This window comes from Esox lucius, chromosome 15 (genome assembly GCF_011004845.1).
Source record: "Esox lucius isolate fEsoLuc1 chromosome 15, fEsoLuc1.pri, whole genome shotgun sequence".
NCBI classification, from domain to species: Eukaryota; Metazoa; Chordata; class Actinopteri; order Esociformes; family Esocidae; genus Esox; species Esox lucius.
Window position 1 is genome coordinate 24563256 of NC_047583.1, and position 27841 is coordinate 24591096.

Sequence of the window (27841 nt, forward strand, 5' to 3'; positions counted from 1 at the left end):
TTTGTAAAATGGTAGTGTGAATTTAAAAACATCACTTTCACACCTGCGCTAATGTACTGTGTATAAATGGGTGGTTTTCCCTCTTTTATGGGCTCACTAACAACTATTACGTATTATATACACAGACCGGGCACACGCCTTGGTAGGAGGACCATTTTCATTATGTAGAACTGGAATCAAATCATGCTCAGATAATAAGTAATGCTTAGCACTGCATAACCTAACATTCGCATGACAAATCTCTGCTTCTTTCATTGGTTGTAATAGAAACAAATTAAATCTGATAGACTTTGCACAAGCTGCATATTTAAACCTGACCAATCACAGCTGACACTGCAACTGCGGCGCTGAACAGTATTAAACGGTCTCTCTAGTGGAATGGCCAAAACAGTATTAACTCAGAATCCAAATTCAAACTAACTGAGTGTGCATTCAAATCACGGTAAAACACCTCCTTCATTTAAACTAATCCAGCTTTATGATGTGAAAATATCTGTTTCCACACACAACGCTACACGTTTAACGTCTGCCGTTTAATACAACCGTGTCACCAACAGCTTTCGGTTTCAAGATTGCAATATACGCAATTTGATTCTCAGTACAGTGACAAATTCGGAACTGCAGTGCTGTTTGAAAGTCAATTTAACTTTCCGTTTTATAAGTCAACATTATTGCTATTGTTAATTTATTTCTCATTTAACGGAAAATTGGCAACAGGGCCCCCGACTGTCATTTTAAATCTGCAGTAATTTCTTGTGAAGCTTAGTGTTCCTTATTCCCTAGTTTCTGGATTAGAGCAGGGCTAAATGGCAGCTCCGGCTCCACTGAACACTCTGGGGCAGGTACTGTTACACAAATTGCCAATTCAATTAACAGAGTGTAAATGCTCAACTGGCAGCTGGCACAGAGGACAGCCATTTTGGGTCTTGTCAGGCCTAATTCATCAGGCTGTCAAAGGCCTCACTGTGGGGATCCAGCCTGTTGGTCGCCACTTCCTTAGCGATTCGCTAACCGCTCCAATGGTAAACTCGTATTAATCCAGCACAAATGCAAACTACACACAATGCTGTTCTAGTGACTGTGCCACCCACCTCCCATCCTCTCTCTCTCTTCAAGTTCGCCATGACCACCAATATGTTTAAATTACACAGGAGGATTCTAAAGTTCTGGATCTGCTAGCTTTGGTTGGTGAATTACCTCAGTGTCCTCAGAATAACACAGTGTGTCCGTCATGGCAACAACAAGAGAGGCAGCAGCCATTATGGATCCGGTCATATGATGTGCTGACTGTTGGAGTCATAATAGCACGTTATGTATTAATTTGTTCTAAAGCCGTTCATGCTGAAAAAGCTGCACAACTGAAAACAATCAAAAGCAATTTACATTATTCTGTATTTATCTATGGATCTTGTGTTTATGTCTCACAGTGTGTGCATCAATGCATTTTCAAAAATTAAAAACAAATAATTGAAAGGCCCACACCAGTCAGAAACAACTCTGTCGACCTCAAAGATGGTGGACAGAGTTTACTCAGGATGTTCTAGAACGATTCACCCCAGTAAGCTGTCATTTCAAGCCTGATATCTACTTTTCAAAATCTCTTCAACAACAGTACATCTACAATGACAAAAAAATCACCTCAGGCATTTCAAACATAAATACTGCCATGCTAAATTGTATGTTTGCCATAAATATTTATTTTACTTTTTATTAAAATACTGATTACTTTACAAATTAAATCAGTTTTCCTCCAGTCCTCTAAAGTCTAAATCCACCCCCAGTGTTTTTTACAGTGCATACTGAAAGTCCATTAAATAATTTACTGACCACATCTAATGATAGATCTCTGATCACACAGTTGTGTTCGCCCACAGACTGGCTGGCTACTTAATAAGTCATTCTGATGAAGATGGAGGCTGAAACATTTGTTTTAATTAGTTTCCTTTTTAACATCTTTCACTGGTTTTAAGTTTTCATGATGATTCAGTTAAATAATCCATGTTCATCTTTCTGCTCATTTATGTCATCAAACTTTAACAGCCATGATTCTAACACTAATGACCAGTCTCAGAGAATGTCTGAGAAGGAAGAAGCCTTTTTATTTCACTGCCTGACAGTTGCTGCTTACATTCCCAGTATTACTGCCACTATTTATGACATTACTTATCCATTTCCATTCCGTAAAATATTTTTACTAAATTATTATGATTTCAGAAACAAATATGTCTATTACATATTTTGACCTTAAAAAACATATTCAAAATTCCCCAAAACTCCTTTTTGAATGAGTGAAACGTTAGTTACAGTAAAGCTAACTGACAGTTCTCACTGCCTTATCTTGCCTCCGTAGCCTTTCTGGTCCCGTTATCGGTGATTATTACATCAACTATGCAGTGAAACCGGAGTGGGCCGAGTGGACGGCGCCTGCTCTGTCTTTCTCTGTATAGATCCCAGATTACACCACGAGCGTCGGCTCACCGAGGAATAATTGTCTACGGAAAGTCTCTTGTAGTGGCCCTGAAGCCCCGGCTCAAGTGATTTGGTATTTCATCATTGTGCCATTTCCCTCCTCATCACCAGAAACAACTGTGTCAGATCCACTGATAAGAGGGTTGGATGAGTGCATGGCAGAGCACTCTGGGTGACAAGTATTGTCCAGTTGTGATTCATATCAAAAGTGCCCAGAGAGGAGTAGCAGGAGGAGAATACGACGAATACATTAGAGGAAGTCACAGACCGGTCTCTGCAGTAATACAACATGTTGTCTCCAATTGCAGCAGGAGAATGAGGCCACAGGCACTGATGATGGACAAGGAGGAATGGACAGACTATGGAATTGAGGGGAAGCTGTCTCAAAGTACACTAAATCTAAATGACTGATGAGCTTAAGTTGTTTTGAGATCAGCCTTTAATTTCATTTAAAACAAATCTATAGAAATTGGAAATGTGTGCAATGACTGCTTGGAACGGTCCATGAGACTTAAACAGCTTGTCGTGGGAGTATCTAAACACATTCAGCCATCTTGAGCAACCCAAAGATGCTAAACACAGCTATCGATATTTCCCTCAGCGGAGAGGAGTGGGCTGGCAGGAAAAGGACGACGGCATTATTGACATTGAGCAACATGGGAGAGGTCAAGTTCAAGGGGCAATTCTAACCAATCAATACGCAAGGATGAGCTAAAGAAAATAATGAAAAGAAAATCTCATCTAATTTGGAAATGCATTCATTATGGCTAACTGCATTAAAGTAAGAGAGAGAGAGCGAGAGAGAGAGAACGAGAGAGAGAGCGAGAGAGAGAGAGCGAGAGAGAGAGAGCGAGAGAGAAAGAGAGAGACAGAGAGGGAGGGAGGGAGGGAGGGAGGGAGAGGGATCGAGAGAGAGAGACACAGTGCCCGCACTACCCTACACAGCTATGTAGGCTCACACAGCCAAACAAACAATCCATTACTGAAATGCATTGTGGTCTTTCTGTTAATAAACTGGTGGCGTTCTCAGACTGGGGGTGGGGGGGCTGCAAGACAAGCACACCTCAATGTGAACAGCAGAGCTCACCACAGCTTAGATGGAGAAAACAAAACAAACAGGACAACAACTGTCATTAATGATGGAAGACAGTGAGATCTGTGTAAGACCTTGTGTCATTAGAATACTTAATTAGCCATAGCTTAGCTGACTTGGCTTTATCTACAGTAAAACATTTAAGATATATACATACATATATATACACATACACCACACCTGAGGGTTTATTTCTATAATAAACAATTTACTAAAACAAATAACTGTAAAAAGAAAGGTTTTGTCATAGCTCAGGTATGCATTCTAACATACCACAGCTTTCAGCCAATAAGCAACCAGTTCCCAACTATTTAGTTTATCATTTGTATTATAAACGGGTTGGTTTGAGCACTAATTGTGTTGGCAACAAGTTTATATTAGAAATTATAAACTTGGCAATATTTGCCCTTTACCACACCAACGTGTGCCTCATGACTTCATTAGAGTGTGCGATCACTGTGGTTAGTCTGTGCCTGCTTCCCCATTGGTACCCTATTCCCAATATAGCACACTTCTTTTTATCAGGGCTCACAAGTAGTGCACTCTATAGGCAATTGGTGACTACATAAGCATTTGTAGAGGAGTCTATCTGGACCAGGGAACTCTCCCCAAGTCCCCAGGTCCAGACTGACAATCACCACACAGTAAACAGAGCTATTACAAGCATCCACCCACCAATCTCTGTGTTCTATAACCCCTCCCTCCTCCCTAAGACCAGCATCCACCCACCATCTCTGTGTTTTATAACCCCTCCTTCCTCCCTAAGACCAGCATCCACCCACCAATCTCTGTGTTTTATAACCCCTCCCTCCCACCTAAGACCAGCATCCACCCACCATCTCTGTGTTTTATAACCCCTCCCTCCCACCTAAGACCAGCATCCACCATCTCTGTGTTCGATAACCCCTCCCACCTACCTAAGACCAGCATCCACCCACCATCTCTGTGTTTTATAACCCCTCCCTCACAACTTAGACCAGCATCCACCCACCATCTCTGTGTTTTATAACCCCTCCCTCACAACTTAGACCAGCATCCACCCACCATCTCTGTGTTTTATAACCCCTCCCTCACAACTTAGACCAGCATCCACCCACCATCTCTGTGTTTTATAACCCCTCCCTCACAACTAAGACCGGCATCCACCCACCATCTCTGTGTTTTATAACCCCTCCCTCACAACTAAGACCAGCATCAACCCACCATCTATGTGTTTTATAACCCCTCCCTCACAACAAAGACCAGCATCCACCCACCATCTCTGTGTTTTATAACCCCTCCCTCACAACTAAGACCAGCATCCACCCACCATCTCTGTGTTTTATAACCCCTCCCTCCCACCTAAGACCAGCATCCACCCACCATCTCTGTGTTTTATAACCCCTCCCTCACAACTAAGACCAGCATCCACCCACCATCTCTGTGTTTTATAACCCCTCCCTCCCAACTAAGACCAGCATCCACCCACCATCTCTGTGTTTTATAACCCCTCCCTCACAACTAAGACCAGCATCCACCCACCATCTCTGTGTTTTATAACCCCTCCCTCACAACTAAGACCAGCATCCACCCACCATCTCTGTGTTTTATAACCCCTCCCTCACAACTAAGACCAGCATCCACCCACCATCTCTGAGTTTTATAACCCCTCCCTCACAACTAAGACCAGCATCCACCCACCATCTCTGTGTTTTATAACCCCTCCCTCACAACTAAGACCAGCATCCACCCACCATCTCTGTGTTTTATAACCCCTCCCTCCCACCTAAGACCAGCATCCACCCACCATCTCTGTGTTTTATAACCCCTCCCTCACAACTAAGACCAGCATCCATCCACCATCTCTGTGTTTTATAACCCCTCCCTCACAACTAAGACCAGCATCCACCATCTCTGTGTTTTATAACCCCTCCCTCACAACTTAGACCAGCATCCACCCACCATCTCTGTGTTTTATAACCCCTCCTTACCACCCTCGTCTCCCTCCTTACCTCCCTCCCTCCATTCCACCCTCCTTTCTCTCCATTCCACCCACCCTCCCTCCATCCCACCCTCCTCTCCCTCCCTCCCTAACTCCCCTCCCTCCATCCCAACCTCCTCTCCCTCCAGCCTATTTGTCCTCTACTCCTGTCCTTGACTTTAACACACACCAGCTGGCACACACCCAAGTAAAAAGACAGCAAAGATGATTACACATACCAGTTTGTCTGTCTGTCTGTCTGTGTGTGTGCGCGCGTGCCTGTGTGTGTGTGTGTGTGCATCTGGGTGTATAGTGTGCACCTGTATTTTGAGAGGAGGGGGTCTAAAAGGACCAAATGTAGAGTGAGAGACTGAGAGTGTGAGAGACAGAGAGGGCAGAGAAAGGGAAGACAGCTATGATATAGTACAATGACGCACAAATAAAGGTAGAAAGAGTGACATGATGGCTATGCAACAATGACTTAGCTACATGATGCCTAGCTACAGCCTCCTGGCTACATGATGCCTAGCTACAGCCTCCTGACTACATGATGCTTAACTACAGCATCCTGGCTACATGATGCTTAACTACAGCATCCTGGCTACATGATGCTTAACTACAGCCTCCTGGCTACATGATGCCTAACTACAGCCTCCTGACTACATGATGCCTAACTACAGCCTCCTGACTACATGATGCTTAACTACAGCCTCCTGGCTACATGATGACTAACTACAGCCTCCTGACTACATGATGCTTAACTACAGCCTCCTGGCTACATGATGACTAACTACAGCATCCTGGCTACATGATGACTAACTACAGCATCCTGGCTACATGATGCCTAACTACAGCATCCTGGCGACATGATGCCTAACTACAGCCTCCTGGCGACATGATGCCTAACTACAGCCTCCTGGCGACATGATGCCTAACTACAGCATCCTGGCGACATGATGCCTAACTACAGCATCCTGGCGACATGATGACTAACTACAGCCTCCTGGCGACATGATGCCTAACTACAGCATCCTGGCGACATGATGCCTAACTACAGCCTCCTGGCGACATGATGCCTAACTACAGCCTCCTGGCTACATGATGGCTATCTACAGTCGCAAAACTAGATGATGCCTAGCTACAGTCTACTAGCTACATGATGCCTAGCAATACATAACTAGCTACATGATGCCTAGCTACAGTCACATAACTACATGGTGTGTCGCTAATGTCTAGCTACAGTCACCAAGCTACATAACGCCTAGTCACAGTCACCAAGCTATATAATGTCCATCTACAGTCACCAAGCTCCATAATGCCTAGCTACAGTATCAACGGACAGTAAAGGGACATCAGCTCTTCTGCTGAACAATCTGTCATGTCACAGTGGGGAGGGACTTCTTGGAACTGACTGGCAGATTGAATGAAGAGGTATGGGAAGTGAGTGTGTGTGTGCCCCAAGCTTTCACAGAAGCGCATGTTAGTGTGCGTGTGTCTGCATGTGCGTGTGTGTGGGGGGGGGGGGGGGTGAACATGAGCCGTATAGTGTTCAGAGAGTTAAAGGCTGCTGTTTCAGTCTGTCTCAGTCTGCCAAACAACATAATGACTCATTCAGGCAGAAAAATATTACTACCAGGGGAATATTTGGAACGTCTCAGCCCCAGAGTAATTAGGAACTAACCTACAATGGCATGCTCCACCGATGAAAGGATGAAAAGAGGAGAGGAGGATAGTAAGATATCCCTATATCCTTCTCTCCTTCAGTCTGTCTGTCAGTTTGTCACTCTTCCCTCCGCAGACCTGCTGGTGGCTAAGGCTCTGCAGTAGGGGAATTTAGTACTTTGAGCTACAACTGGGGATATGTGAGCTGTCCTGACTCAGCCCATGTCACTATGGCAGCAATAAAATCTTTACTCAGTTAGGGCCCTAAAATGATACTCAAAGTAAAGCCTTAAAACAAAACATGTTACACTGGCTACAAATAGGAGAAGGAGCTCTTCAAAATTTTATTTGGGTTGATTTTGTCTGTATCGAATCGACAAATACAGAAGATCATCCTGTATTATGTGGACTATGAAAAAGTACAGTGAGACGTGGTCAATTTGATTGTATTTCCTAATTCCCCCAAAATATACACTCTTTGAAGCAAAATGTCTAGCTGGGACTCCCTGAGCTCATCTCCACACCAGACCACAACATCACACGTACGTACACTCAGCTTAGGACCCTCCAGAAACCCATCCAGTCAATTCAAACAAGGGACCTTGTGGTTTGAGTCATAACATTATTCCCTTTGGTTACATAATCTCTGTAGAGCCACAGTAAACCTGGTTTTGAGTGTGTGTGTCAGCGATCTCTCCATGGTGTGTATGAGGCCTGGTCTGACAGAAAGTGTAGTGGGCTCATTAGGAGCTGAAGCGGAGGACCCACCACGTGGGAAGGAGACCGAGCATCTGCTGTGCCTTCCGAAGAACAAACGCTCCTGGTCTTCAACACGGAGAGAACCATAGGTTAGAAGGATTTCAAAGTTCTATTGGTCACATACAAATTACAGCAGATGTTGTTGAGGGTGTAGCGAAATGCTTTTGTCTCGCCTCCTGTATAATGCTGACGCAAAAATTAACTAACTGTAACACATAACAAGAATGGAAAAGTCCTTGCGGATGACAGTCTCCAAAACACCATGAAGCAGAGGATAAAAATAATGGAAATGAATGGACAATGACCATTGTTCCACATGGTTAAGCAGACTGGACTGGATGTGTACATCAGTGTGTGTGTTTGTGTGTGCAGGTGTGTGAGTGAATTATTGTGAATGACAGAGACTAGGAGCATGCACGGCGTTGTGTATTTAAACTGGCTGGAGTGTTCATTAAAGTAAGATTCTGTAAATCATTATCTCTGATCTGGTTATAATGTTCCTGAGCTGTCTCTGTCTGCTGAATGTTAGGAGTGGGACTGACGTCCAATGGCTTTCTGTCCATTTATGAGGCACCATCTGGAGGAAATACCCTAGAGGGCAGCCAGAGGGCCACCGTTGACTTCACCAGCCTCTGAAGAACCCCTACGACTGTGGGCGCAGGGGTTACCATTGATGCAGCCTGAGAGTATCCTCTCAATGGTGAATCTGTCGATGTCCACGTGGACCCTCTGGGACCTGGCGAATTTAAAGTGCTGCTGTTTCCGCCTTCGGTGTTGGTTGTGGTCGGACCACTTCAGGTGGTCTCTGATGTGCACACAATCTATTTTTTACATCGACATTGACTTGTTTACTTTCCCTGGAGAGGTTGTTGACCTGTTTACCTGGAGAGGTTGCTGACCTGGCTTCCCTCCGCCAGGAATCCAAACACATGTCTGTTCGTTGCCCCTCATAGGACCTTAATAAATATTTCTGCATTACATCTTCTGTTTTATAGCACTGTAATGAGAAATGATCTGAAAGTAAAGTCCCAAATGGGAAGTGGGCAGAAGTATTCAGAAGTCCTATTTTAACATAAAAGGAGAGACCACAGGAGCAAGTCAACTAATAAGACTAGCACCGGACAGCTTTGTAGTGCTGAAACTTAAAGCAGCAGCCGCGGCAAAATAAAACGGTGGTGGACAGCGAATGGTGCTGAAAGTCAGTTGAGAAGGTCTGATTCATTTGAACTACTGTCTGCACCAACAATGGGAAGGCTTCGTTGCAAACTGTTTCGTCCTATTTCAGAAATAAGAGATTGTATGACAGAAGCAATTCTACTGTTCAGTAGCCACATTCTCCCATAGCGTTACCATGCTCCCTGTCAATGCCTGTGTTTTGGAAGGATTTGGTTGAAACCAGGGCTCAGCTGAATTGCAATGTTAGGGTGTGGTGTACCGTAAGAACAGAGAACAGGGCTTTGGTCTAGTCCAGTCGGTAAAGCTGCAAACCCTGATATGACCAACTGGCCATTGGTGGGAAACCGGTTTTGAACTCCTAGCCACTGTTTTGCAGGCAGTGATTTAGACCCACCTAAAGACCCCCCTAAAACCTTAGTTAATATCTACTATTTTTCAGGCAGTGTTTTGTCTTGATTACAAGCTCATTTTCTCCAATCAACCCGCAGGAGTAGACAAAAAAGGTAGAGGCCTTGGTGCTATTGTCAGTGAATTCAATTTAATTTATGATGTTACTGACACTGAATTGATGTGTGAATTGGGCAGCTTGTTTTCAAATATGGCACACAAACTATAACCTAAGGAAATAAAGTCCCTAGGTCTAACCTAGTTACCTATTCTCATGGTTGTTAGAGGTCAGGCTAGACACTGTTTTGTGGTCAGCGTAATTGATGATTGAGTTGGAACAGTCGCTGTGGGGTTGGAAGCAGAGCTGCAGTTGATAAACCGCATTCTGTTTTGTGCAAAATCTGCCATTCATCCACTGTTTGTGATTTTGATGTTTCAATAGTGACTGTGCAAACAACATCCTCATTATATTTCTTGATAATCCCGGTAATAGATTCAGTGAAATCATTAATTTTCTTCCTCAGAAAGTCCCACTATGCCTGGTGAAAACTGTCCTGCTACATGGATTCCAATGGCTCAAGCCAGTGCTATAGTCCTTACCACTGGGGCTCCCTGCTTTCCTTTTTGCCTGTAGGCAGTGATGAGCAGGATGGAGGCGTGATCTGACTCGCTGAAATCGTAGAAGGAACTAAACTAAGTTTAACAGAGGTCAAGCGTATTCACTGCGCATGTTGCAAAGGAGAAGTGTTGCTGAAATTTGTGTAGCGCCTTTCTCAAATTCCCTTTGTTCAAGTCTCCGGTTACAAGAAAAGGGTTCTCAGGGTACATGGTTTCTAGTTTGTTCAGTGTTCCAGGTAATTCCTCAAGTGTCAGGTTGGAATATGCCTGGGGAGGGATCTACACAACCAGAGAAAAATATTTTGAGTTCCTGTATATTATGGTAATCACACATCCAGTCTGGCATTGTCATAGGTACTGTCTAACACTGACACAAATACACACATACATATACACACATGCACACAAACAATAATAACATTTGGTAGTCCTGTACAGTAGGTGTACTGGGATTGGACATACAGAGTTCTTAACCTGGATTCATCCACTGACAATGAATAATGAGGACACTTCCTTCTCTACGTGATAAATGAATGACCAATTCCTTCATCATTCAGTTGAGAAATGTAATGTTATTACTGGTGACTCCTGCTGAACAGTCTCCTGCATGTCACAGACATCTGTCAAACCACAACCTTAATCCGGCCTACACCTCAGGTACCTTAACCCCCCGGTACTCAGAGAACAAGACTAGACATTACCACGTCCTGAAGAGATTCTAGGTATTAGTGATGCTGTTTTCCTGGTGTATTTCAGTAGTATTCAGAAACAGAGTCGGTCCAGTTAAACTACTATCTGAACATGTAGTAAAAATTAACCAAGGCTGACCAGCTGCCCTGTTGGCCGAAGTCATATCACATTCACACTAAATGACATTTTCAGGCTCACATGTCCAGGACACGATTCCTGAAAGGCACCCAATTCACTTCTTAGTGCACTTCTTCTGCCCTGCACCCATAAGGTTCCAGTCATACGTAGTGCACTGTATAGGGAATAGGGTGTAATTCGGGACGTACCTCTGGGACAGCTTGGGTGGTTTGATGCCTGCCTACCCACAATCCATCATGTTACTAAGCCATTTCTCATTAAAGGTAATTAAGGGTCTGAAATGAACATTATGCATTAGATAAAATGGAGAGAATCCGCTGACTGTCCTGAGTTTGTACATGACCCAAATGGCAGCCTATTCCGAATGCAGTACACTTCCCTGGACAGAAAGAGTGGGAAGAATATCGTCAATAGGACCACAGCCTATGATTTTCAAAGGAGGAAGGGGAAATGTAAAGGAGAGACAAGGAGAGAGAGAAGTAATTAGTAATCTTATTGCAAATGTTGAGTTAAATGGGAAGAATTAGTTCCTTCATTGTGTTAAATACTCATGCATTGATTCAAAAGGGGCCTCCAACCATATACTATGAGGGCAGCTGTTTAAAGGGAAATATAACAAAGGTTAAGAACACCTTCCAACACTAGCCTACAAACACACAAACACACACACACACACACACACACCACCGTGACAGACGTTAGCCAGGTTGATATGAATCCAAACATTTACGGCGGTTCAGATAGCATGCCCCCTATCAGGTGAAGCTGTAGCCCCTGGGCTTGATTTACAGCGGATGGTGGGACGCTGGTTTATCATATTAACCTGACTTGATATATATTTACACAGCAGAGGAAAGGAGGGGAACCACAGGAGAGGTTAATCACTGCTGTCCTTAACAGAGGGCTGCTGCTCAATGTACTGGAGGACTGGACTTACAGGCATCTAGATTAAAAAGGAACAAGAAGCAGACATGACCTACCGCTGACTTATCGTGTCAAAATATGAAATGTACTCTCCGGCAAGAGAGTGTCCAACACAGTTAAGGTTAAAGCTCCCTAATACAATACGGTTATAGCGACCTACTACAACAAGGTTATAGCACTCTGATAATACTGTTTAACTTTTTAGTGTTTAAAGTAAGTGCTGCTTATAGCTGTACATTATTCCCACTACTGAAAAATGTGGTTGTCTATCTTTATACGCAATGGATACAGACAGACCGACAGACAGACAGATCCATTCCTTTATAGTGGCAGGCAAGCTGCTGAAGGTAATACTGTAGCTCTTATCTTTGTCCATGTGTTATCGTCCTCTGTTTACAGGGCGGTTTATTAACACTGAAAGAACATTGGTGAATACATGGCCTCTGCAGCGCTGCTCTGGAGCTGTTTGTGTTGCAGAAAGAGACGGCACAGCATCCTGAAACACACGCCCTTGGGTGGGAAATTAGCTGAAGGAAACAGTTTCATTTGAGATTTGGTGATGCTCCCCCTCTCTCTCTTTCTCTCTTTCTGAGGGAAGAAGTATCAATGGTGTTTTCTTCCTGCAAAGAGATTGCTTTTGTGCACGGATTGCTTCATTCCACCACACCCCCCCAAACGAGTTTAAAGTATTTTGTCCTGGATTGCATTAGGCAGCCTGAAATTAATCTACCATTACAGGGAGAATTTAAGACTCTACAGCTTTGAGGGTGCCTGCCATAAAATAGCTTAACTGCTCTACTGAAAACATGATTGGTTGAGGCAGCGGGCAAGCATTTTATCATGTGCTAAAGAGAGGACAAGGAAGGCAGAATAGGACAGTTTACTACAGCAGAGGACTAATTTTAGTATTGGCTTGTGTCCTGGGCATCATGTAAACATGGAAACATGACTGAGACAGAAATAGAGAATACATGTCCAGATTCTAATGGTGAATATTATTCAGGTGGTTGAGACTTACGACTAGCTTTGTATCATCTTAGATTATAGAGACCTACTACTACCTATGTATTGGCTTAGATGGTAGAGACCTACTACTACCTATGTATTGGCTAAGATGGTAGAGACCCACTACTACCTATGTATTGGCTTAGATGGTAGAGACTTACTACTACCTATATACTGTCTTAAAAGGTAGAGACCTACTACTACCAATGTATTGTCATTGACAGTGGAGACCTACTACTATCAACGTATTGCCCTAGATGGTAGAGACTTACTACAAACTATGTATTATCTTAGATGGCAGTGAAAAATGTCAATTCTACTTCGAAGAATCTACGTATTTACATATTCAATGAGTCTTCATTATTTATTATAGACATGTATACCTATGTACTTAATTTCTGTCCTAGTAAGCAATGATGGGAATGTTAATAGTTACCATATGTTTCTGTAAGGTGTGCATTCATAGACAAAAGGGTTGCTTTTAACTGCCTAGCTAGCTTGAATCTTTATGTTAACTAACCAACACCCGCAACTTCAGTGTTGGGATATAAACCAGAATGGGGGAAAGCGCTCTCTCGCATTTTCCTTACTACATGCATTTGAGCTCTTGCAACTTCATAAATGTTATCTTTGATAATTGTACTGTAATTGCAATACTCTCTTTATACATTAAATGTATTTGTTACAATCATTCATTTACTATTTGGAATTCATCTAAAATGGGTCAAAATCAAGATCCCTCAGTGGAGACCTACTACATTGTTTTAGACGGTAGAGACCTACTACTACCCACATATTGTCTTGGGATGTAGAAAAAGTCAGCAGAGAATTACTACTACCTATGTATTGTCTTAGTTACTATTACCCATGAATTGTGTTAGATCATACACACCTCATTTATTGTCCATATACCATTTGGTAAAGAAGATATGATAATCGGGGGTTTAAAACAACAGAAGTAGAACATTATTGTGAAAAGGTAGCAAATGATGATTGGACCAACATCGAAGTGGGTGTTCTGACGCACAGTAGATACATCAGAGAATAGTTGGGTCTTAGATCGGCTGCATTGTCAGCAGGAGTTGTGCAAACTAAGCACCATCAGAAATGGACTCTGTACTGGAGTGCATAAGCCATGCAATCCTCCAGCCTCTCACCCAGCCCTGCCAGTTCCGACCGTCCCCGCGACCAGCAACCACCTTAGTCCCACCAGCTTCTCCCCCAGCCCGGCCAACACCGACTGCCCCCCACCCCTCCCCCCGACCGCTCAACCAGCAACCACCTCAGTCCCATCAGCCTCTCCTGCCCCCTCCTTCAGCTCCCATCTCCAGCCCTCCGCCCCGGTATGAAGCGGTGCGGCGCGGTGCTGGGAGGGAACTCCTTCGCTAGCCGTCTGCTTGTTAGCACGGTGGAGAATATGCGTGTCAGCAAAGCACCTGGCCAGGCTGGAGTAGCGGGGGGTGCTCCTCGCAGTTTCTCAGCTGACTTTGCAAGGTAATGAGGCGAATACAAACGTGTTTCAAGGGCCCCGGGTTCTGCCTGTGTGTGTGTGTGTGTGTGTGTGTATGTGTGTGAGAACTGGGAGTATGTGTGTGTGAAGGTATTTTCCACCTAGCTATCGTCTGACTAATCAGACGAGAAAAGCCTTAGTTTTCGCTCGTTTGACTGGAAATACAGTAGTAGTGCAGTGATGTATTCCAGTAAGCTTGACATGTTTCCGTTTATGTAGAAACCTAGCAGAAGGACTGTTGGGGGAGAAATGGTTACAGGCTGTAATCACAAAATCGTGCATGTGAGCGTGGGCTTACTTACTCCAGTTTGTGTGCGTGGGCGTGCGTGGGCATATGTGTTTGGGTGCGTGTGCGCAAGTGTGCGTTGGTGTGTGTGTGTGCGCGTAAGCGGGTGTGTGTGATCTAAGACATTGATGGGAAGAGCCCAGGGGGGCAGAGGGGAAATGACCTGTCTGTTTATAATGCACACTACCTCTCATGTATTGATTAAGGACAAGCACATAAAGAGAGGTGACACCCGCTTCCTCTACCCTAATTAACACCGAAACATGCATGAGCTCATGTTACTTAGTGGACGGCTACTCTGTGGTCAATGGCACCCTCTTCCATACATGGTGCCCTACTTTAGACCAGGGTTGTCCCCTTTGATGACAAATGGTAGATAGTGCTGGTGAATGCCCAATCAAAATATAAGAACAATGCCTGTCGAAAAGGAGAGATCTACACAGAAACCAGCCAGCCGTTGTGGACGCGGCCCTAAAACGACTTCCAGGAAACCCAACACAAACACATCTGAACAACAACACAAACACATCTGAACAACAACACCAACACATCTGAACAACAACACAAACACATCTGAACAACAACACAAACACATCTGAACAACAACACCAAACACTTCCTCTGACAGGGGTAGCGAGGGATCTTTTGGCAGTGGCGTTTTCCTTTTAGCCGTTTTAACACACAGGGAAACTGTTTGTCACAAAGCGGATAGCGCTGAAAGGTGTTTCAACATTAGACACAGAGTGCTGTTCCAAAAAAAGCGTCAGAGGATTTCAAACAGGGCCCTTGCTGCACGTCGCTTGACAGACAGTCTTCTCTTGAAGCTGGGAAGCATGGGCTGGTGGTGATCTCAGCGTTAGAAGTGACAGACCTCCAAAAAGTGGTTTTGTAATTGTTGTGATTATGCGATTTGGAACGAGATAAAATGGCTCCCGTTTTGTGAACAGCATGACCTAATGGAACGTGAGGGTCTAGCCGGTGCTGCCTAAACTAGGAGCAATTATGTGTTTGTCGTAAAAAAAAAAAAGCACAAAACCCAATAGCTTGGATTCCTTCTGTGCTCCAAATGGCACTTTTTCTTCCCTATACATAGCGGTACATTCAGCAAAGCCCTCTGAGAAAAGTAGGGTACGATAATAGTGAAAAACACGACATTTGGGACACAAGCCCTGTCAGTTGTATAAAGTAAGTAGAAAAATGGTTGAAAGCTAGTGCTGCACAGGCTAATGAACAGAGATCAATGGAGAACATAATGAGGCAGCTAGGCTAAATACTTTCAGTTGGACTTATTCCCATCCAAATGGAGGCCCGGGCTTGGTTCTCTAGCTGCAGCTCTTTGATACACAGCACGGCGCCTCTGCTGTGATGCTCAAAGTGTTGCTCGGTGATATCGAGGAAGAGCTAGCTGCATCATCAGTCCCCTCCCCACCAACCCCCCGACGAGCTCCTACGTGACGCCGGCGAGGCCCTATCCCGAACCGCTTCACATTCAACCAGTCCTGTGTTCACTTACTGTGTGACCTTGCTTTTCGCAACCGCCTGCCTCAAATTTCAGAACTGTAGGTTCTGTCTAACCCCATCGTTGTTTAGCCGGTCTACACCCCCAGACCAAGGCAGAACGTTTCACTCTACCCTCTGAAGTAAATATAAATACATCTGCCTTATTTCCAAGTCGGCATGCCGACACCCTCCCGCCTTGTTTAGAAGCGAGGACCAGCCAACAAGTGCAGTTTACTCCCAATTTACATTTAAAAGGGGCCCTGGCGTACCATGTAAAATAAGTGTTGATTCTGAGGAATATCAGCTGTGAAATCGATTGAGGAGCTCTGCTCTCTCCACGGCAGGCGAGCCCAGCCGCGTCCAGCCTTGGCCTTCCAGCCACAGCTACAGGCTACTTCAAAAGGCAATTAGTGTGATTCCACATTCCCCAGCAGCTGAATAATTTCGTGTAATTTCAGCCACACTGGATGGAGGCCAAGCTTTGCTGGAAAGCGCATCCCCCCTGATTTCTCCCCCATCTCCCCTGCCTAGCCACCTATTTGTTTCTCCGCATCGCCTCTCTCTCCCGACCCCTGTCTCTCGCCTTCTCTCCCTCCCTCCCTCCCTCCCTCTCCTTCTCTCCCTCCCCCTCTCGGCCTCTTTCTGTCTCTCTGGTGGTAATTTGGGAATCTGCTCGAAACGCGCTGGTCCTAATTACATGGGGCTCAGGACACGCTGTCCCCTCTACCCAGCAGCCCCGGTATCACAGTCCCAGAGGGGAGCGGTCACCTGTGGCCGTCGTGTTGCTGCGTCACCCCCCCCCCCCCCCCGCCCCCGCCGCTACTCTGACTAATTTCATCTTAGTACAGTGCTGTCAGACATCTCCCCTGTCTCTGCGCTTTTAATCGATTAGCAGAATGTCTCTATAATACATCAGCCGCCAGCTGCCTGCCAGGCAGAACAGGATTGGTCCAAACAGACAGTTTAATTACTGTACCTGTGAACCAACACACACCAAGGACACACAAACACACACACCTAACTAGCTAGCTGCATACGCCTGACAAGTTTACAGTAGAGCCTAGCCTGTACGTTCTGTTGCACGCAAGATAGAAGAACAGTGAAATATCCCAGGACTACTGGGTCATCTTGTCAGTATGGAGAACGTATACATGATGACACCCACTGAAGACTAAATAACAAGGTACCGCTCACATTACATCTACAGTTACGTTTCACATTTCGGTCATTTAGCAGAAGCTCTTATCCAGAGCGACTCACAGTCTAAGATAGCTAGGTGTCACAACCACGCAACTATTGAATGAAGTAGCTCTCGGCAAAATCCATTAATACTGTACGCATGGGCCAAGGACACGTTTGTCATGCTAAAAGGACAACCCCGCATCGTCGAGGACCGAAGCCATTCCGCGAGGCGTATGTTTCTGGTCAGCTAATGGCCAGGTGGGTGTTGTTTGTTTACGGCGCAGTGCTCCTAAAGGCGGGCGGAGGCCAAAAACTGTCGGCTGAGGTGATGTTTCTGTCTATACGCACAGATCCATCACAGATAACTCCGGTTGAACTATGTCATGTCACGCACTTTCATTAGAAACATGTAGGTACACCGGGAGCATTAAGCACGCCCATAAATACACATGGCACTTAGATATCTACGCCTGTACAACATAAATAATTACAAACTAAAAGGCCCGAATCATTAGGAGGGGAATGAAAGTGATTGATACATTGGAGAGGGTTTGAGTAGGCCGGGAGAGCCAACAGACAGTCCACTTTAGAGAGTGTCCACAGAATTGATTTAACAAGTTTAATGTGTGCATCAATGTGGGACTATTACTGGTCATAAGCTCCAGTGATGCTATTTGTTCGACTGGCAAAATACTGCTCTTTAGAATGAGTGCATTAAGGGTAGAATTGCAGAGAAAACCCTATTACAACTTTATTGCTCGTAAATTGGAACCAAACGTCGTCCGTATTTCAATTATTCTGAGTTACCCCGAGAAATAAATCGATTTGGTATAGACTCAATCACAGAGAGAGTGATGAGAAACGGCTTATTACGCCCTGAGAAACCCAAAGCTGCTCTTTTGTTTTTCCCTACAGCCATTTTCAAGAAATCGTCAATTAAGTACTTTCTGTTTCGATTCAGATTGGGTTCCTCAAGCTGTTCTTGGCCAAGAGAAGAGAAACATCATGAATCTTGTATGATGAATCTTGTATGGAGTTGTGTCATTTCACATTGCTTGTTTGGATCTTACATTCTAATCTAACCTGCCTCCCAGAGCCATATGTTAACAGAGAATCACACTGCATGACACCAGACGTAGATAACTATATTAAACAACACCATAGGAAGACAACTATATTTATCAACACCATAGGTAGGGGATTGTGGTATACTGTCAATATACCACAGCTAAGTGGTGTGTCCAGGCACTCCACCACGTGTCTATGAACAAATCATAGCTGTGGTATTTTTGCCACAAACCCAATCAGACCCAATCAGGTCATAAATACATATATATACTGCATAGAATACAATTCTCTTTAAAATCCATTGTGTTACGAAGGGATCCAGTGAAAAATGTTCCCTTTTTTAACAACTTAAAAATGTTTAATATAACGCATGAAACAATTTTGGCTCCGGAACATCTAGATGAGAGAAGGAGGGAGCTTCTGCTTTTTGTTATTAGCCCTTGGTCCTGAGGTGAGATAGGGGAGGTGCGTGATAAGAACAGCAGGGGAGAACTGCTACAGTACAGTATGATGTATGATTCTCATAGAGCTGCTAAGACACACTGTACTCTGTGCTGATGGGAATGGCTGATAGGCCAACTAGGCCTGGTCTTTGTCCTGATGGGGAGAGCAGATACCTGGGCTTAGCCTGGATAGATAGCGCTGCTGTACTCACCACAGTAATGAAATACTACCCGTGTTTGTTTCCATGGTGGGGCTCCATACTTTGACCCCGAGAGGAAAATCTAATGAAATGCTGCGGCAATAGTGCAGCATTTCTTCCATGCAAACCTTGGCGGAAAGCGTAGTTTCAATTTTGCCACGACTTTATGATACAGAGTAAAGGGACTTTGCTCATGACACATAGAGACTGAGGGATGTAAGACACAGGGAAACTAAAGAGATGTAAGACACAGGGAAACTGAGGGATGTGAGACACAGGGAAACTAAAGAGATGTAAGACACAGGGAAACTAAAGAGATGTAAGACACAGGGAAACTGAGGGATGTGAGACACAGGGAAACTAAGAGATGTAAGACACAGGGAAAAAAGAGATGTAAGACACAGGGAAACTAAGAGATGTAAGACACAGGGAAACTAAAGAGATGTAAGACACAGGGAAACTGAGGGATGTGAGACACAGGGAAACTAAGGGATGTAAGACACAGGGAAACTAAGGGATGTAAGACACAGGGAAACTAAAGAGATGTAAGACACAGGGAAACTAAAGAGATGTAAGACACAGGGAAACTAAGAGATGTAAGACACAGGGAAACTAAGAGATGTAAGACACAGGGAAACTAAAGAGATGTAAGACACAGGGAAACTGAGGGATGTGAGACACAGGGAAACTAAGAGATGTGAGACACAGGGAAACTGAGGGATGTGAGACACAGGGAAACTAAGAGATGTAAGACACAGGGAAACTGAGGGATGTGAGACACAGGGAAACTAAGAGATGTAAGACACAGGGAAACTGAGGGATGTGAGACACGGGCAAGCCGCGGAACATCCAAAGCCATGCAAATTCCAGCCGACCAGTAGTCTAGGCTACAGACAAAAATAATTATAAATAAATAAACAACAAACTGCTTGTTGGCAGGGTTTAATTATGGGATTAATTTCAAAATGCTGTAGCAGCCCCCCCCCACCAAAAAAAGTAAACCAGTTGAAAATCAAACGGCACCTTGATGTTGATATCATTTAATGGCATCAGCTCTTTTACAGCGTTAGCCCGCATGTTTCTGGCGTCTCGTTGCCACGACGCAAAGAGGAGACGCAGGAAGGAACACTGATCGCTGCCGCGTTAAGACAAATGAGAGGATGTAAAAGTGTGGGGGGGGGGGTTTAGACACTCTAGTCATGTCAATTAAACTGCTGCTCTTGCCGTGCTCGGTCTGCTCAGACGCGTCTCCTTCATAGATGACACCCCAAACAAGCCGTCTGGAGAGGAGCACACAGATGTCATTAATCAGGAGAACATGCTCCTTGTGACCCCGGCTAAACAACAGGGATCAGCGGGACTTGTCTCAACGCTCACATCTTTCTCCTTGACCAGTAATTGGCTTAGCGCCTTCTTCAGAGTCCAGCGTGGTACAGAACCACGCCTGCCAAACGCCACACTGTTACCCATGCTGTGGAATGTCCTGCCCAGGTCTCATAGAGCTGAGATGAAATGCCTAGGGAACAGGATGCCATTTGGGGCACTGTCCGTTTTCGTATTTCTCTCATCCTTGGTGTAATAACAATCGGGATATTTTCAGAAATGCTCAGAAAAACCAAAGACTACCCCTGACAAACTCAATCTCCCACACTCCCTCCCTCGTTTTAATTCAATTACAGAAAGTGTATATTGAACAGAATGATTGACAGGAATGCACAAATTAATCTTGTGGTCCTTGGGGACTAAAAGTTAAATTATGTTTTTTTTTTACTAAACCGCCACCCTTCTGAGATGTTTTGGCGAGGGCGAGGGTGCGATGAGGAGTTGGCTACGTTATGTGTAATTGTTCAAAACGGCTACAATAAGTCATCCCAACGCTGCTAACCAATTCAGGAGGAAACTTAAAAGCAGCGGACAGCATCAACATGCTAGCTACTTGTGGCGAAGCGGCATCCTTAACGATAAAAACAATGACTTCATGTTTTATTCATGAATACATATACAAACATTCTCATTAGCACAGGCTGGTGTGGTCACAAGGGAGATAGTGGTGTGTGTGTGTGTGTGTGTGTGTGTCTGTGAGAGGCTGGGGGCTAGGCTGTGCTACAGGCCTTGGGGCTATCTGTTGATTGACTGGGCAGCGTTCCCAGTTGTGGTGACCTCAGGGACACTGTACTGAGGCTCCGTCTGTCTGCCCGCCTACCTTCCTGTCTGTCCATCTGCCTGTCTGCCTGCCCATTCTACTGTCTGTCTGTGCATCCTTTTTTCCCGAACCTCCCCACTCTTCACTCTGTGGCCTTTCAGAAGGGCAACTGGTGCCCTCTCCTGTACTTTTCTCCTCCCCTCTCCTCCTCCTGACACCAACGCATCAACACATCCCTAGTGGACAGTGATAATGAAGCCACCATGTGGATTCTCTGCTGGCGGGCCCACTCCCAGTCCAACACTCTCCCGGCCTGCATTCCAAATGCCACACTGTCTTCAAAGTGCACTACTTCGAACTGAGCCCTATGGGGAGTGTAGGGAACAGTGAGCCATTGGGGAATCCTCCAAATGTGAAGCCCCCCCCCCCCCCCCACAGCCTTCTTATCACTACTCATTGGAGGGCAGGTGCAGTCAATTCACCTTCGTCCTTGTCCTTAATCTGCGCCGGGCCAAATAATATCAACACCACAACATTTTAGCAAAGCAGGCGGAGAGGGGGAGAGGGAGATGGAGGGAGAGAGGGAGAGAGAGGGAGAAAATGCTTTTAGAGAGGGCTGTTATCTGAGAGAGGCTTATTATAGATATTAATAAATGAAACGGGTGACCGAAAACTGTTAGTCATGCGTTGAGATGGCAATGGCTAAATGCTTCACGCATGAATTGGCTGGTTTTTCAGACCCCTGCCAATGTATTTTCTATCGCCGCCCGTATCCCCCTTGAAACTCCCCCCGGTGGATCCATTTTAAATTGTAGAAATCCATTGGTTTCGATATGAGGGTATTTTAAACAGCAAGCAAACAGAGTGATTAATTAAGCTCAGGCCCGGCTATTGAGGGCCAGAAAATGGTGCGATTAAATTGGATGATTAGGGTAGTCATTTGTGTCCCGTATGAGTGGGAGGACCCGTCACAAACACGACAGGGGCCACAGTCCTCCACAACATTCCCCTGACATACCTACCCTCTCTCTCCCTCTCTCTCGCCCTTTTTCTCTGTCTCCCTCTCTCCCTCGTTTTCTTTCTCTATCAAGCTTTCTATTTCCCTCTTCCCCTATCAATGTAGAATGATGAAGTTTACCTGCAGTGTGTCAGAGGGATAAATCAACAGCGGAAGTGGTGAGAGCAGAGCAGGCCGACGTGATTTAGCTGAGATAACAGCCTGAGTGGACCCAGGGTCACATTAGCCTGTAAACACTGACCAGGCAAAGGACACCGCCACTGTAATGTTGAAAATGCTACAATATTGCAGAATTCTTTCTGACATTTTGATTCATGCAAAGCTACCAAGACAACTTAGTTTAATTATGAAACGTATTACTGCTGCCTTAGTCAAGCCAATTAAATTTGATTGGATACTTTCTTTGTTCAACAAGCTCTTTTCATGTCATTTTAATTTACTGTCAAAGCAGCCTGAATATTGAAAACTAAATTATTTACTGCAGGCTCCATAAGCCAATAATGTTCCATTTGTCTGGTACTGAGAAGGACTAGACTAACAAGATTATTAAGGACATTAGTTGTAATGGTAAATGTCCTTCACTTTCTTTGAGCCTTCATGCTGTGAGACAATGCACTTCAAACAAACTCTACTTAATCCATAGAGCAGCCTGTCATCTAGCTGGCCTGTTCTACAAACTGAGGCGGTTGCTGTGCCGCAGGTAACCCAGATTAGACGAGTACAGTACAGTATGCAATACACTCTTTCTTCACCCCTATACATTCTTCAATGAGAAATGTAAAACAGTATTTCAAAGAACTCCTTTAAATAGTTCAATTTGAAAACCTTGCGCCCTCAAACGAAACCCCAAAAGGTCCCTGAAAAGCTTCTTTGAGGAACAATTTAATAGCGGTTCTTTAGAGAACTTTTAAAGGATCTGAAGAACTTACAGGGGTTTCCCTAGAGTTTTAATTTGAAGAACCCCTAAAAGATCCTCCAGGAACCTTTCAGAAGTCACATTACCAAATGTCTCCTTAATCCCAGACACACAACACAGTTCAGAGGCCCGTATTCTGCTCCAGCTACCCAATGTCATTACGCATCATTTCTATGTTGAACCTAGTTCTTAGTGTTTGTTTAGTCTTTAAACTATTCTTCAAACTATTTTCCACAACTGTCCTTGTCCTTGGTATAAGGACCTTGGGTAGAGTAGGAGGCTAAGACCTTCATGGCATCTGAAAACAGTGCTCTGCTCTACTCCGGCTTCTATACTGGAAACCCACAGTGGTGATTTGTACCACTTTGTGTGGGTATTAGATCCAGCTGACTAAACGGCCAGTCACAACGCTAGAAACAAGCCTTTCCATATTCATTCCGACTGTCACTCTGATTTATTTCTCCATTATTGGTCCATTTGCAGAAGCACTAATTACTGAGTCCACCGACGCAAGGTATAGTGCATGGCTACATGAGCAACTAGCGCAGCTAAGGTACTATAGTAAAAATAAATGCTTTTAACTCTTGATCTTTTGTACATTTGTCCCGCAAGGTCTCCAATTTTCCTTTGAAAAACAAAAGGCATAAAGTAATCATGTTTTGTGGGGAGTATCACAAAAAACAAGTTCATAAACAAGAAAAAAAGTCAATAAACATGGAAATACACGTGATATTACCGCACACAAAGACACTCATACAAAACATCATGAAGGCGCCTAGCAGCGCAGCCCCATACCCTCATAAGCTACTGGCAATATTTGCTTTGTTGTCTCCATTGATGAGTGAAATAGGCCATTAGGACCATATTTACACAGAAGCACACATACTCTTCATTAAGACCAACCATCCAAACATCTATGTGATTTCATGTCCCACAGAAAATATCTTGTAAAAAAGTAATTTCATATTTACTTGGGAAATTACTTGCATTTCCCCCACAATGTTTAGTCTTCTCAGTCTTCCATTTAATGGCTATCTATTCAGGAACATGTGCAAAGTGGCTACACTATTCTCCGTCATTAAAACACATTGATCAACAACAATGCTTCCCAGAGCTGTCTGTGCCCACAAAAAGGTGAATAAGTAATTGTTTCCATGGCAATTACTTTATTTGGTCATGCATACTAAAATAAATAAATAAAACAACACAAACATGCCCACCAGCATTCCAATGCAGCCAAAAGCAATTTCCTCTTCTAAATTTAGTTATGCAAAGCCTATGGGCATCATCAGCATTTAGTAATTACTTTTATAATTACTGCTGTTTTGCTCACTGTCATTCAATTTTTCTTACAGCGCGACTGGGGAATCGAACATCTCACATTCGCAGCTGGGCAAATTACTGTCCACTTATTAAGTGAGAGACAAATATAGGAAGCAGTTTAGCCCACGCCGTTCCCCACAATAATACACATAACATAAGCGGCCATTTTTCCAAAATGTGGATATATGCCAAGCGTGTCTGGTGCCCCCAGTGTGTATCGTGACGTGAACGCATCAGTTCCAGCCCGTGGCCCCTATCCGCCATAAGTTCAGTAGTTAACCAGGACGGGGACATCTAGGATGAGAACCATTCATTTCCTTGTTGCCATCAACAACGCGTGTGGCACAGTGGGCATCAGGGAAAAGTGTGCTGTAATCAGCAGCCTTTTCAGCTCCAACCTGTTCACCCAAAACCCTTCATATTGAAGGACCAGGTCACTGAACGCTGACTGCTAGATGTGACTGCCAGCTGGTCAGAAAACAGGCTAAACACTGTTTGATATGTGGAGTCATAGTAGTTCATATTCCATTAGGCCCTTGATCAGGTGGGTGGCACATTGGTAACATCCGCCCAGCACTAGGAAGGGGGAGGAGTTCCTTACTTAATGTCTTGTTGGTCGTATGGGAGGTAGAGGGCTAGACTGTAGAGAAGAGAAACGGGCATGCAGACACCTCAAGGTCAATGGGGAAAAGTCACTGACAAAGCTGTGTCCTTTGAAGCAAGTACATGGGCTTTTGGCAGTGATTCCATTCATTTAACGGTATGGTATGGCTAGGAAAATATGACCAAGTGACAGGTACAATCGCTGGAAGAGTGTGAAGTAGAAAGTGCTCTGGACCATTTTTCCATGTATAATAAGGACGTACACGATATTTCAAAGAAAAAGATTTTGATACAGTGTCTACGAGCGGATTAAAGAAGCTGTAGATTTGTGAAAATACGGCATTTGTTTGTTTTGTATTTTCTGATAATGGACAATTTAATTTGCAGAACATTCAGTACAATTTGTGAAGACACAGCCACTATGAACAGTAAGTCATATAATGGTTAATCATTTCACATATAATAGAAGAAACTATTAGCACTGGCAGCAGGCAATTTAATAAGACCTTGGCAAAAATCACTCTGCTGTTCTGTCCTGACTGTAATTAAAACAACTAAGCCGGTGTTATTCCCTAAGCAGCGCACTACTTTTGAATTCTCTGGACGTTAACACGCTCGGGTCTGAGCCCGTTCCACGGACGGACACTCGGTAACCTACAGCTTGACGGAAATCAAAGGGTGCGAGTGGACACGCAGTGGGCCTCTCTGGTTGGTTCCCCCTTTGAAGACGATGCTTGAGCCCTGATCTAACAGGGCTATCATTGGCTGACAAACAGCACTTTGTTCGGGTGACACGGTCAGTTGCCGTCCTCCAAATCCATTCCACTAGCCGTCAGTGGGGCAGTTCTCCCCTTATGAGTAAACTATGTCTGACCCAAATTCCCAAAAGCAGAGAGAAAACAGACAGACATTTAATTTACCGCATGTATCGTAAAACGCGAACGGTCCAAGGACGTCTCAGGGCATTATTTTATTTGTATATTTTTGGAGCTATTTCATTCTTACCGTTCATAAAGTGTGGCATTTTGGTGACTGCCCTCCGCTCCGCTCCGATCCCTCCGCTCTGCATGCATGAATAATAATAGGCCCAGGTGGTGGAGAGTTAGAGGGGGTCAGGAGGCACGCGGCAGCCTCAAAACAACAGAAAGGTCACGCTTGTTTGTGCAGTGTCCTTCAACAGATGTGAACCGCCTCTGACAGAGACTAGCAAATTTCGGTTAAAACGCTCCGAAAAAATTAGTTGATGGGTCAATTACGGTAAAGGTCAACGGAAGGCAAGAGAGGAGAGAAAAGGGGGGAACGGCAGGAAGTTATGATAATAAATCAAGAGCGTTTGGAGAGAATCGGAGGTCAAATTCCTTCAGCTTTGATGCCAGTAATATTGGCTGCCGCTTTTATTACTTATCTGAGCCTCCAATGCTCCGCTTTGTCACCTTGGTTTTGTATTGCAGAGAATGGAGTCTGGTTTTAATGACGTGTGGCAACTATGCGAGACATAACCCGGTCGAAACGCCAGCTCCAACCCGGGATTTATTTTGAACAAAAATTGCAAAGGAAAAAAAAGGAAGAAAGAATGAGAATTTTCCCTAAGCAAAGATCCATTCCTAAAGCCAGAGTGGATTTGCAAAACCGACACACTGGTACGGAGATTTCCCTAAAGGTTACAATCATCAGTTATTAAGTAGAAATGCCTCGCCAGAAGTCGGCTCAGTTTTCTCCACAGCATATCTCAGATAATAACATATTCATGGTAACACCGACAGGGGTGTGTGTGCTAAGGCACAAGGCAAATTGATTGAGGGACTGGGCCTGCCAAATGAACTGGCCTGCCCATGTATCAGAAACAATATTACTCTGTTGCTGTATGCGGCTAACCTTGATCCGTGTAGCACAAACAACCCTGAAGAGAAATGGGCCCGGCCTAGCCTCTCCGCCCCCTCTCATCTGACACAATAAACCAGCAATGAACCCGCCCTGCTGCTTTCTCTCCATCGCCGCGCTAAACCTGGCTCGGGCGCGTACGCGGGTGACATCTGTAAACCAATCAGAATGTATGACCCCTCCGCATCCTCTGCCGGTAACCACGTCGTACCTACATCTCTTCCGGGCCGACGTGACGCATGACCCGCGAGCTGGCGGCCGCGAGCTCCCGGTCAGCCTCATCTAATGCAGCCTATTCAGAAATAAACACTGATTCATGGCTGGAGGGAAACGGTCAGCCGTCTCCATTAGCTGGCGGCGACGCGTGGCAACAAAAGGGACGGGATCAATACGCCGCTCCTTTCAGATTGTACTGCAAATAAAATGTGGTGAGTTAGTGATTCAATTCAGACCGGCCCTGTGTGTCTGTCGATAGGACTGGAAGGACGAGGCGCGCGGCAGAGGGAGGGAGGGCATTGTTCTACAGTGGCAGACGGGGACAGACGTCAACCCAGTGTGTGTAGTCATTAAAATATCCAAATGTAAAACATTGGTGGTTCAGTCCTGCCGGCAGCATTGTGTAATCATCTCTGATTGAATGCAAAGTCTAGGCTATAGGTCTGAGTTGAGTTAGGAGGAAATCCACAAGTCTGCTCAAACCCAAATAATTAAACTGTATACATTCTCTCATTAAAATGCATGTGTCTCTTCAAAGCCAGACAACAATGATGCCATCTGGTGTGTGTGTGTGTGTGTGTGTGTGTGTGTGTGCGCGGGCGCGCGTGCCTCCGTGCATGCTTGAGTGAGTGCGTGCCTCATGTGTGTGCGCGCCACGCCTTGGCAGAGTG

At 44.7% G+C, this 27841-nt stretch overlaps 1 protein-coding gene across 4 annotated transcripts in view; it reads right to left on the minus strand.

Annotated features, from left to right (window-relative positions):
• Positions 1-27841, minus strand: part of LOC105023610 (neuronal PAS domain-containing protein 3) — a 265014-nt gene that overhangs the window by 140569 nt on the left and 96604 nt on the right. The gene's annotated exons all lie outside the window — the stretch shown is intronic.